Source organism: Seriola aureovittata, chromosome 13 (assembly GCF_021018895.1).
Source record: "Seriola aureovittata isolate HTS-2021-v1 ecotype China chromosome 13, ASM2101889v1, whole genome shotgun sequence".
NCBI lineage: Eukaryota > Metazoa > Chordata > Actinopteri > Carangiformes > Carangidae > Seriola > Seriola aureovittata.
The window spans coordinates 7,177,345-7,191,225 of record NC_079376.1 but is presented as its reverse complement, the minus strand read 5'-3'; the positions used below and the strand labels follow the sequence as shown (position 1 = coordinate 7,191,225).

The following is a 13,881-nucleotide window of genomic DNA, read 5'->3' as shown; positions in this document are numbered from 1 at the left end:
GGCCAGCAGCCAGTAAACCCACAGTAGAAGCTCTGATGCTTGCCACGTAGCCACGTAGCAGCGACGTAACTCCAGAGGAGAGGAGAGGAGAGGAGAGGAGAGGAGAGGAGAGGAAAGGAGAGGAGAGGAGAGGAGAGGAAAGGAGAGGAAAAGAGAGGAAAGGAGAGGAGATCTAAATTCAACTAGTTTCCTGTCTATGAGAAAAAGACAAAAGCACAACTGGGAAAATAATAAAGGGAAATAATGTGAGTCCTTGCGTGGGAGTCAGAGTGTAAACAGAGGCAACGCAAACAGTCAAACACACAGAGACGAAGTGACTTTGTGATATTGTTTATCCCACTCGCAGACACTGACGTTTCCACCAATTACATCAGCCAGGACTCGCCAGACTCTCGCTCTTTTCCTCCAACTGAGAGCTCCTTTGATTTACAGATGTTGGAGGTCTGGTTCCTCACACTGGTGACCACACGCACAACAAAACAGTTTATAGACCAGTGCAAACGCAAAACCCACCCCACCCTAATTATCATCATTAAAACTGATGTCATTGTCTTCATTACTTCCATCAGCCTCATCAATGTCAACAACATCACTGCCATATTTGTGGCTGGTACTGCCAATACCTCCATCTTCATTATCCCTATTAACATCAGTATGCCAGACTGCCTTCGGAACACGCTGTATTTTGTTGGTGTTTGTGTGTGTTTAATACAGAGGAAGTGGCTATTCTCCCACATGCACATGAACATGACTCACTCCTCTTCACGGCAGCGCTTCCAGATTTTTCTTCTCCTTTTGTCCTGCCCCCCACCCCCACCCCCTGATCATCCTTCTTTCCCTCTCTCATCCCTCCCTCCCTCCCTCCTGCCCCGACACAGTTAAGACTTTTCTCCATCAAATCCAAAGAGGCTGAGGGCTGAGCACTCTGCAGCCCACAGAGGAGCACTGGGCCTGAGGAGAGCTCACAGCAAGCCCCTCCCTAACACCTTGGATCTCTAAGGCTCAGTCTGTGGCCACACACAGGGGTGGGGGGCTGGTTCAACAAGCCAGCAGACTTAAAGCTAAGTTGGGCTGACTGGTGGGGGGGTAGCATGGCCGGCTGCGGACACACAGGCCATCTGGGTGCTGGCTTAGCAATCACCAGAGCTACTTGAGTTCACTTACACCATCCACTTCTAGGGCTTCTTACTCATAACATTCAATGATATGCAAGCCCAAGTTTTAAAACCAAAGCACCACTCAACCCTAGTGAACTTTAACCTGACACACATGTAAACGAGCCATTCATAACAAAGCCAGACAGACAGGCAGGAAACAGAAATTGAAAGGGCGATTGATTCGTTGATTTATATATATTCATACACTAATATTTCAGAATCAGAAATCCATTATTATTTCATAGTCCTTTTTCTTCTCGTCACCATGGAGATATGAAGACAGGGCAAACTAGACTCAGGTTCAAACCTTCTCTCTTTTTCCGTCTTTTTCATTTTCACACATGCTACATCCAGGAGGCTTTATGCACCAGACATTTACTCACATCCCAGACATGACAATATTATACTAGCATGGCATTATGCAGGGGCTACAACTCTGCATTTAGCTCCACATCCTCATTCATCTCTCTTCCATATGTCGCATCCGCCACCTCCTAGCAGTCTTTTCTTTAATGCTGTGTAATGCAGTTGGTTCCATGTAATACAGCCCCTTAGCGTAAATATGACACTTTGCCTGCGGAGCTGGATCCCGATCAAGCGGCGGCTCAGACAAGGCAGTAAGAGTGTGTGTGTGTGTGTATGATGTTCATGGTTGCATGCTTTTCACAAGAAAGGACTAGTGGCCAATGAACATTAGTTACACTTTAATTTCTACGCACCAGCGCTCTCTCTGCCTTCCTCCTTTTCCTCTACACCCTCACCCCCCCCCCGGCCCAACTTCCAGCTTTAACCTGTCTCAGCACTCCCTTTGCCCTCAATCCTCCCCCCCCCCACACCATTGGCCATACTTCCCAAACAACCCCTCAGCTTTCAAAAGACAGCCGCCCATTCAGAAGGTTTTGGGGTAGGGTGGGGGAGTAGAGAGGTGCGGGTTCGAGGGGTGGGGGGTGTGGGGGGGTGTAAGGGGGTGTAGGGGGTCTCATTCCCGCTAAATTGTCCCACATGGCTGAGCGTGCTTAGTTTAAACAAACACAGCCACTTCCTCCTCAGTGCGCACATCGGCACACAGACACAGGCGCGCAAAACACCCACATAAACATACACCAGTTGGGTGCACAGGCATGCTTGAACTCCAATACACAAAAACAAGCATGCACACACACACACATAAACACACATACACACAACACATCGTATACCCTGGCAGGCAGCGGACAATATACTCAGTCTTGCGATGCCTGCCAGTAAACTTATAGATGAGCCCAGACTCCACACCGAAACACCACAGAACTGAAGTTTACGCGTTGTATAGTTCCTCGTGAAGAACAATTTCACATGCATATTCAGCAAATTTAGTGTGTGATTTGGCTTATGGTCACACTGAGCTTTAACTGTACAATCCACAATAAACATCTCAGCTAATGGGTCCCTGGAGTCAAACCCCAAAACCCAAGCTTGCACCAGTGTGTGTGTGTGTGTGTGTGTGTGTGTGTGTGTGTGTGTGTGTGTGTGTGTGTGTGTAGAACAGTTCTGTTTGTGTGTTCAGACAGACAGATAGAACTGACAAAGTTAGTTATTTGGGGAATTGTTACATTTAGCACCTTTGTGACCTTAAATCACAGAAGAGATTGAGAAAATAAAAAACAAAGACTTTCACACAGTGATTGAGAAAAATTTCTTTCTTTGTGTTACATTACAGTAAATTGGATATTTTTGGAGGCTGGATCTGATGATGTGCTCTTTACTGATATCTTACCCAGCAAATGATACAATGATTCATCGAGAATGCTGCGGTATGCACGTATTTCCCTCCTCGTTCATTTTACAGTTACATTACAAGTTTTTCAGTGGCACTAATCCAGAGAAAGGTTAGAAAAGGTTCTAACATATTGCTGGGCAACTAACTAAGAAAAAAACATGTTTTACAAATCACAGTTTATATTGTGGATTTGCAGCATATACAAATGTGTGACAGGTCTTTATTTTTTACAGATGTTCAAAGTCCCTTTTTGTAGTTTTACCTCTGTTGTTGAAGTCTGCCGTCTCTCTCTAGCCCTGAGCCCTCTGCATTACCCTGCATTTCAATGCAATGACCTACAATCGCCATAATCAGCTCTACATTACAAGCAGCTAGTAAAGAGGAGTGAAGGAGGACAACCACAGAGTCCAGACAATAAGCCCACATTCACTGCCAGTGGACCTGCTGCCGTCCAGGCCTGCACACACAGCACGTCTCTGCCACTAATGCCGAGCTCCATCAGGGCTGCATGCCATGAGTCTTAATTAAGACAGCTATGCCAAGTCAAGAAGTGAATTCTACTCCCCCTTCTCTCTCACACACACACACACACACACACACACACACACACACACACACACACTAAGATACAGACGGATGCACAAACTCACATTCTCGGATGGACGAGCACATGGACGCAGACAAACCACCAAGAGACATTCAGATCATCAGTTTTATGGGCCATGAAAAAGCTTGCTCAGTGGGTGGTGTGTGTGTGTGTGTGTGTGTGTGTGTGTGTGTGTGTGCTGGGAGAGAAAGACTATTTAGTCACACCTACATGAGAAACCTGTCTCTTCTCTCACAGACAAGACAACAACTGAGTCTGAGAAGTGCACACACACACACTCTTTCTCGCTCTCTCTCTCTCTCTCACACACACACGCACAGCCTTCATATGCACAACAGAGCAGGCAAATAATGAATGAATGGTTCTTTCCATGCTTAACTCTACAAGTGACTCCTACATGTGTTTATGAATGTGTGTGTGTGTGTGTGTGTGTGTGTGTGTGTGTGTGTGTGTGTGTGTGTGAGAGAGAGAGAGAGAGTGTGAGTCTAGAGAGCGGGCAGCAGAGTTTAATCCACTAGAAGAAGGAACTGAAGTGGTCTGAAAAATGAGAGAGGACAATGCTGGGAATAGCAAGCCAATGGAAAGTGTATATACAATCACTTGTTCCCCAACATCAAACACACACACACACACACACACACACACACACACACACATTTATAACACCCCTCCCCACAGCCCTGGGGTCACAAGGTCACATTCCTCCTCCTCAATCAGCCTCAGGATTTCACACACTAGTTCAGGGATGTGGGTGTGTGAGTTTGGTTTTGTGTGTTCATGCCTGCCTGCTTGTGTGCATGTGTATGTGTGTTTGGGATGTTTTAGTGATTTGTGGGGGGTCCGGCTTGAGGGCAAGGAGGGAAGAAGTGAAGGCAAATATGGGACCATGTCCACACCATGTTCAATCTGTAAAATGAGGTTTTTGCAAAGTCTTTCCAAAGTAAATTAAACTTTTCCAAAAAATAAATGATGCCTGCAAAGACAAGTATGGAAGCTGGTGCAGCCAATCATACAATACAGGTATTGTCATGAACCTGTAATGACTGTTACAGAGTCGGCCGATTGTGCAAGCATGAAATCGTACATTGAACAAGCAGCATGTGAAATACTGTTCGATCTGGTTGAAAGGTAACATTTATGAGCTGCTATCGATCACTATTTTATTTAGTTTTGTACTCAACAACAAAACAGAGTTTGTTTTAGTGGCTGCGTTTGTCCTCGTCCTTATAGAATAGGATAATAATTTCAATGTGGGTGACAAAGTTTTCAAAAACTACCTCAAACTGCTCCAGAACTTTCCAGTAAGTGACAAAAGAACAAGAACGAGAAATGACAGCTATGTGGAGCCGGGATGGGTGGGAGAAGACGGGGAGAGATGAGGGGAGGGAGGGGTCGAAGTGTGTCTGCATGCCGTGGAGGGGGGTGGGTGGGGGGGGGGGGGTGGTTTAACTAGGAAAAGCAATAAAACATGTGGCTTTGCATTAAAAAACACCTACTTCCTCCTGGAGCAGAACCCTCAACTCTGGCCCTGCATACCTGCCGACTTGTGACAGTGTGTCTCACACACACACACTGTACATACACATGAATACAGATGGTCTCACACTCACACACACGCAGAAAATAAGCATACTTGAAATTGTGTCAGCGTACCAGTTCCAGCCATGTTAATAATCAGAAATGTAACCAGTAACAGATTCAGTTCCCTTAGTCCAACACACACACACACACACACACACACATAAACACACACACACACAAACCCCAACCCACAGCAGACTCCAGACACTTGAGATACACAGTCAAAACGCTCACAGTCAGGCATAAAAACAGCCATTAACGACTGGCGGAACTTTCCATGGGCCTGCCAACTAGCAACACCAACACGCCTGGCATGCTAATGCAGGCACGTAAAGTTAACGCTGTGTGAGTGTGTGTTTCGTGCATGTGTGTGAAGTTGGAGCTATGTGTGTGTACAGGTGCACGCTTGATCTCCTTTGGCCAGCTGACCACGCAAACACACACACACACGGGCACGCACACACACCAGTGGGCAGCTCTTCAACAAGCTATTTCTATGGATGATACACCCCCCCCCCTGCAGGGTGACCGAGCGCTGCACCTCAACTCATCTGAATCACTCCATCTTTTCTTGCACGCGAGCATCCACAAAAAGTCACCAACTGATGAGGAGTTGACGGCCTAATTTCTGGATTCCAGGCATCTTATCGCTTTGTCATAATCATTTTACTTCATCATCTGCTCTCTTCCTCCTCGCTGTCGTCTCTGCTGCAGCCGGGCAGCTGCTGTCAGGACTCTTTCCAAATGACACCGAGTGATGAGCGAAGACTCAGATCACCAGCCGGGGAAGTGACAGTTTTTTGGTGAAGCTGCACATTGCATCGTTGTGTATTCAAATGCATCAAAGCTACACTGGATGATCTTAGGTACTCTCTAACTCTGGCTTCCCATTAAATCTAGACTTGAAATTTTGTCCCAATTTCGGTTTTACTATCTGTTGCAACTGACAATTAGCTTCAATATCAATTTGTCTAGTCTTAACAGACTAATAATTTCAGCTTAAATTTATTTTCTACATTTGAAATTTATTCATTTTCAATGATTAATCTTCTTATTTTGATCCACTGCAGCTCCTTGATTGGCCACTGCATATGAAGCATGCTAAATAATATTGCTTTGCTTTGCTTTGCAGAGTTTCATTCCAAGATGCTATGCAAATACCATATCAGAGTCAGAGTCAGACAAAGCAGAGAATTTGAAGTTTGGCCTCGTGATGCACATTTTCTCGCAAATTTATGAAATTTTGTCTAATTGATTAATTGACCAATCAAAAAAAGAATTTACAGATTAATCAGTGATAGAAATAATTATCGGCCGCAGCCCTACTGCAAATCATTTTTAGGTACAAGCAAGCAATAGAGGTACTTGAAATTGAATCATGCCCTTAAAGTTACTAATTTTTTTTTTTTTTTTTGCAAAAAGCTTCAGATAGCTGAGAACTTCAGTGACCTTCCATGGGATGTTTTAGATTGAATTCCAGCAACGACAGTCGGCTTCTAATTTCTCCAAATGTCATATCTCTTTGTTTTATACTGAAAGTTGTAAAACCAGATCCAAAACTGATGTGTTTTTGACACACACATTACTTTAAAACTCTACTGTAAATGAGGAGAGGAGAGGAGAGGAGAGGAGAGGAGAGGAGAGGAGAGGAGAGGAAAGGAGAAGGGAGGAGGGAGACAGGGAGCAGAGAGGTTGAAAGGCTTCTTTTATCTTCTTCTAAATCAACTGTCAACAATGCAGGAAATTATCAAGGGAGACAAAAAAAAAAAAAACGGGGGAGACGGGGCTCTGGAGAATGAGAGAGGCATGGAAGGAGGGAGGAAAGGGGAGGGAAGGGGGCAGAAAGAAAGAGAGGAGGAGGGTAAACATTACAGCTCTGTGCCAAGCAAACATGAGATGCTGGGATACTTCAACAAAAAGCCACCGTTCATATTGGAGAGAAGCGAGAGCAAGAGACAGAGAGAGGGAGGGAGGGAGGGAGGGAGGGAGGGAGAGGGCGAGAGAGAGCACGCAGGAAAAAGCTGGGAAACGGAAAGCGAAAGCATCGGGCAGCAGATAATCAGCTGCTGTCACGAGATCGGATAGAAAGTTGTTTTGTTTTGTAATCAGATTTTGCACCTACATGTATTTGTTTGCATATAGTGCAGCGATATGTAGACTAAACCCCGTCTGGCCTAAATCCCTGTCCAAGCAAACCAAGATCTTCAACCAAACCTGCACACAATCACTCTGCAACGCCCTCCAACCACTCCATACCATTACTGCAACTTATATATGCTGTGTCACCGTCTGAGTGAGGTCCAGAAAAGTCTGCACAATCCACTTTGTGCATGTTAAGTGGGGTGAAAAAAAAAGCTCAGTCTTATTTACAGCAGGTCAGCATAGCAGCGTCATCATGACATGTAAAAATGCACTGACAAATACAAACGGGAGGAAACACTGCACCAAAACAATTAGTTCTTTAATTGATTAGTTGATTGACAGAATCTTAATCAGCAGCTATTTTGACAACTGCTTCATCTGTTCAGTCATTTTTCACACATCTGAAAATGAGCCGAATATCTATCTGTTGGTCAGATCAAATAACTGGGAAATTACAAAAGGGCATTTTTCTAACTAATAAATCAATAATGAAAACAACCATTGTGGCCCTAACAGTGAATTACATTGATTTTTCTCGGCCCTCCATCTGTTTTTAATGTAAATAAAACGTGGGGTAATGCGAGTTCAGGTTGGTGTACCCTCTAGAGCTGCCCTGCACTCCATCATATGTCAAAGCAGCCGCAGCACAGAGCCTTTTCAAGGCAAACACAGCAGCCTCCTCCACCGCAGGGAGAACCCGCGTGCACGTCCACCGCGCATCATCAGGACACGAGAGGCCAGGGAGACAAGAGGAAGAGAAACCGCAGAAATTCTCCCTCCTGCACTCCAGGTGTCGGCCCCTTGACCTCACAGCAGAGGAACGCCTCCTCGCATAGCAACCCGCCAAGGAGGAAAGGAAAGGAAGAAAAAAAAAAAAAAAAAAAAAAAAAAAAAAAACCATCGTCACAGGCAAAACTTGACCAAACCGCACCTTGGCTACAGTGACAGCAAAGGCAGCAATCTTTCTGGGAAGCACACCTGTTGCATTTGGAGAAACAGATGGTGCGAGTGATCGCAGACTTTATATGAACTGCAGACATAGCTGCAGCGCTGCACATAGCAGAGGCTGACCAAATTAATGCGGGGGAAATATTCCGAATATGGGACTACTGCAGCATTTTGAACAGTCAGGATCAGTATACATAAACAGCAATTATGGCTGATTATTTGCAGGCATAGCAAAAAAAATTGCACAGGCCAAAGATATTTCATGTTTTTATTTTCTAAAGCTTCCAGTTCTTATGCACCTGTTTCAACAGCTAAATCGCCGCTGTCCTATACTGACTAGCACTGCAACCAACAATTATTTTCATTATCCACTGATCTGAGGATTATTTTCAGGTTTAATCAATCACTTGTTTGATCTATAAAATGTAGAAAACAACAACAAAAATGCAGCCTTAGGTGATGCCAACTAAACAAACTATGAAAAAATAAAGAAAAGAATTTGAAAATTACTCAATCAGTTTGGAAAATAGTTGCCGACTAAATACAAATAGTCATTTCGGCTCTAATACTGGCATAAAAAGAGTGTGTGTCTTGAGCCTATCCCCAAAAGTGAATTTTGCCTGATTGCAAATGACCAACCAATTAACGGTATATGTTTTTTTTTTCTTCTCTCAGACCCATCAATCACATCAATGTCCTTCCAAAAATCAATGTGCACGGGTTTGGCAACAGCAGCTGTAGCTCTACCCAGCATTAAGGCATCAGATCAGCACAGTTAAACGAGCTCCAGCTCCTGGAAAACCAACGTAACAGAGCACAAATGGCTGGAGGTGGTTCATCTGAAAGCTGTCCTGTTGTTCTTCGCCTCTTTCACATGCTCGCTCACACACACACACACACACAGTTTCCAGGTCTGCATTGTCTTGTCTGTGTAACCCTATAGTTGCTCCAGCTTCTCTTCGTGATACACAAGCAGTGTTCAGTAACACTAACACTACCCCTCGGATAACATGTTCTAGGTTACCAGTCACACACACACACACACACACACACACACACACACACACACACACACACACACACACACACACACACAACACACACACACACACACACACACACACACACACACACACACACACACACACACACACACACACACACACACACCACACACACACACACACACACACACACCACACACACACACACACACACACACACACACACACACACACACACAACCACACACACACACACAACACACACACACACACACACACACACACACACACACACACACAACACACACACACACACCACACACACACACACACACACACACACACACACAACACACACACACACACACACACACACACACACACACAACACACACACACACACACACACACACACACAACACACACACACACACACACCACACACACACACACACACAATGGCTAGCATCATCCCGCACCCTTCCCTGACCCCATTTCGACCGGGCGTACCTGAGGGTTTTATTGGACCAACAGCGGAGCCGGTGCAGGTGGGAAGCGGAGAACCCAGATTGGGCCTGAGGTTACATTGAGACAGATGCTCTTGGCATCACGAGTCCTCATGAAACACGGGAACAACTTCCTCATTGCGCTTAGAATAACTTCTCTCAGAGTATTAGAGGCAAACCATATAACACTTAACAATAAAACACAGTCAGTCCATCGAACTCTGGTAACCGCGTGTCATTCTTAGTGTCTGCCTGCCGGGGGAGTCGACAGCAGCAAGTGTTATTGTGCCAAATCAGGGCAACTCTGTCTGCCAAAAGCAAAGCCCAATAAATTGACTTTCAAGTGACATATTTTGACTTCCTGGTCCTCATTAATTCTGCCCTCGTTCAAGCACTTCACTGGAATAAAACAAACTGACAAACTGATTAAGTGGGATCAAACAAAGCGGCTGGAAAGTCACAGTTACCCCCAAGCAGAGGCGATGACGCACCATCGAACTGACCGAGACAAGCGGGTGGGTTGTACCTGTGTGACAAAGCTGTGGTGGTTACAGAACACAGGTCGTTAACTTACATAAAGTGTTACTCAACCCCTTTTGCCTGTTCATGTGAAAGGGAGAAAGCAACAATGGTTTCCCTCCTTCAACCTGACCCCAGTCTAAACACTGTTCTTTTTCTTCCCTTACATAATAAAATAAAGTGTATTCAATTAAAAAAAATAAATACATACACACATTTTATAGATGACAACCCAGAACTAGGGGGGAGGGCAAAAATCACTTGCTTGCAATTGCATCAGTTTGAGTGCAAATCCCTGCTTACATTATGCAGTTGTATAATCTCTAGCACATTCTTGGCTCTCCACACAGCCACAACACAGATATACATTTTGATTTATTTTTTTATTTTTTTAATGTAAAAACTCAAAGACTGTCATTTAAAAATGCTGAAACAATAATTCATCCAAACTTGTTTTAATTGAATCTGCTCTAAATACAAGCTCAACACAAGGGGGGCTTTCGTAACTTTTCAAACGCAGGCCTGTGAGCTTTGTTTACATTCTTATAGTGTATAAACGCTAAAGCCAAAGAGGCTTAACTTACAGAGAACAGTGCTCAGTGATATAAACCTCATTCCGCTTGTGTTAAGGAGGATATGGGTGTAGTGCTTAACCCATGCAAACCCCCCCCCTTTTTTTTTTTTGCTTTGAAAATATGGCTTCAGCTCAGCACCTGGACCTTCCGACGACTCAGGTGGTTCGACCTGCAGCTTACCTCTCTCATTTTATCCTGATCCTTCATTTTGCCATAACTTTGTGCAAAATCCTACAGTAGCTTCAGCATTTGTTTCACATGTAACAGTTATAGCTTGATATGAGCTGCAGGCCTTGATTAATATCCTTGGCTGAAACCAAAGAAAGAAAAAACGTCCTGGGGGCTGCAGAGCAGGGCTTCCCCGAATCTGAAATCCTATCTTACCTGTTAAGTAACTGATGACTGAAGGGTCAGATTTAGAAATGTGAAATTTCAGAGGAGCAAATCGCCTCCTTTCAACCCAAGAAGTTATGTTAAAATGCATAAGTGTCACAGGACTGTTCACGGCCTTCAAAAAAAAAAAAAAAAGAAGCTTGATGCTAAGACTTTTTGATGCCCCTGACTTGTGGCAACAAAATAAATTGCCCATTCATGCACCACAGGGAGAATTCCTTTACAACCATAAACACACCTTTTCAGCTGGTAGCCGATCCCTTCAACCCCCAACCCACTAGACCCCCCCCCCCAAAAAAAGCCGGATATCAGTTTTTCACAGAAAAAAAATTGCATGGCCACATCAGCCTTTCACCAAAGGAATGTCATCTGACGTCATCTATTTGGGATCGGATTTCTCCTTCTCTCTCCCCTTGAAAAAGTAAAGCTGTGTGTATGCGTGTGCGCGCGCGCATGTGTGCGTGTGTGTGTGTGTGTGTGTGTGTGTGTGTATGTGTGTTAGGTTATTTTTTCCCCTAGCCTATATTCTCCAACGTGCCCACTGGATCCAGAGCCCACAGCATGAAGAGGAGGGGGGGTTCGATTCCCAAATCATAGCCCCAATTATACCCCCCCCCTCCCCCTCCACCACTTATGCATGACAGCATGACAATTAACCACTCAGTCCTGTCATTAACTGTTTAAAAAAAGGAGGCACAAGTCATCTTTTGCATCTTAAAATGTCCAACCTCTTTCTGCCACACATCCCTCCTGCCCTCTGCCTGATGACTTCACAAAAAGACAGAGTTTAATACAAGTATTTGCCTTTTTTTCGTCTATTTTTTGTTTTGTTTTGTTTAAATGGAGGTACGTGGAAGGCTGATAATCGATCGTTTCAAGCTGGAGACCAATGTTTGATTTCCACGTCTGCATCAGAGAGAGGCTGAGAGAGAGAGAGAGAGAGAGAGAGAGAGAGACAGAGAGAGGCTGAGAGAGATTTGTCTGTCTTCCCTGCACAAACAGACACGTAGTCGTTTCTGAGAGAGAGAGAGGGAGAGAGGGAGAGGGGGAGAGAGAGAGAGAGGGAGAGAGAGAGAGGTAGACACACTGGCTGGAAGGAATGCTAGGATATGCTGGAGTTGAGATTTTTTTTTTCCTCTTTCTCCAAAGCCCTTTTCCTGCATTCTGCAGCCGCACACAACCTCTACATAAAGTCGCTATAACACAGCACCTTGAACGCCTCACAGCAGCTACTCAACGCATTAGAAGCCCTCTATAGTGTCAATTCAATGATTTCGCAACCACCCTCTCTGTCAAATCTGACTGCCTCAGCATCTTCCATTTCCAAGTTATTTTCCAGCTATAAAAGTGCTCATTTCCTGATTTTGAGCAGCTACAACACAAGCGACTATTTCAACAATGCAGGTCGCAGCGCAACAGCCGCAATTTGTTGCAGAAATAAGCCAAAGAGAGAAGGTTTTCTCCTGTTGCGCACTCACTCCATCTGAAGTCCTCGGAGACAAAAACACATTCTTTCGTGAAAGCTGAGAAATCGGGACCACAAAAGAGGCAGGCTCCAAAACGCACAGCCCGACACAGTGACTCGACTGCTGTGAAAGACTATAAGGCGACAGTCCCCGCTGCTTTGCCTTTTCCTTGTTGTTTCAAAATGAACGGGAGAATTTGCCCAAAAAGTTTCGATTCACCCCCCTCCGCAGCGGTGAAGCAGTTTTCCTTTTTCCTTTGCGCTGGCCAAGTGGCCCAGACTGCCGGCGTCAGCGCTCAGCTCTCCAAACTCACACACACACACACACTCACACACACTCACACACAGCACACATACACACAGACAGACACGCACTTCTAAAACTTTTTTCCAACATCGACTCCTTCGGTCTCCGCTCCCGTTACTTCGCGGACTGGTTGGTACCGTGAAAGAAGTGTAAAAGAACTCACCTCGCTGCAATAAAATAATCTTCAAACAGACGGGGCTGCGCGTTTTTTTATTCCCAGGGTCGGGTCTTGCCTGTCTGCTGGCGCGGCGCAACGCGTTCTGGGAGACTCCGCCATGTCAATCAAAACGCGACGCACATGGAGGTTAGAGCCCGCCTCCTTTTTTTCCTTTTTTTTTTTTTTTACCGTAATCCACGGTGCGCACTGAAAAAGCCAAAACAGTGAGAGAGCAGCTGCGCCCTCACCTTTGTGACAGAGGCAATTAACACAGTTGTTGACAGTGATTTCAGAACGACTTCGCGTGCTTACAACACGACACAACAATGAGTAGGTCTATTACATAACACGCTATGTTAACATTTTATTGTCTGGGTGCAGGCCACTGACGATAAGGTAAAAACTAAGGTGCACAGAAAAAGAGTCCCAACCATCACCAAAAATTATACATATAGAATATGTTTGTTTGTTTATTTAGAAAAATGATAAATGTAGCTTCAGGTATTACATAGCAGTTGTTGTGTCCTTGGAATATCTCTCCTGAAGGGGAACTCTTCTGCAAATAAAAGCAAAGCTGAATCCAGTTGAGGCTGGTTTATTTTATCTTTCATGATGACACAGGATATCTTCATCCTGCAGCAGTGTCCTGTGTCACCTAGGCTGCACTGGCCCCTTCGTATCCATTCTCAAAAACCAAAAAAATAAATGTCAATATTATATAGAAAAAGAACTTTATAATAATAATAATAATCAAAACAAAT

At 44.7% G+C, this 13,881-nt stretch overlaps 1 protein-coding gene across 2 annotated transcripts in view; it reads right to left on the bottom strand.

The window, feature by feature from the left end:
- Nucleotides 1-13,230, bottom strand: part of fndc3ba (fibronectin type III domain containing 3Ba) — a 94,563-nt gene extending 81,333 nt beyond the window's left edge. The window contains exon 1 of one of the 2 annotated variants that reach the window (XM_056392944.1): nt 13,127-13,230. The gene's annotated coding sequence lies outside the window, so the exon portion shown is untranslated. Of the gene's footprint in view, nt 1-12,669; nt 13,075-13,126 lie in introns of those variants that run through there. The other variant, XM_056392943.1, reaches the window with a different exon arrangement.
- Nucleotides 13,231-13,881: the final 651 nt, after the last annotated feature.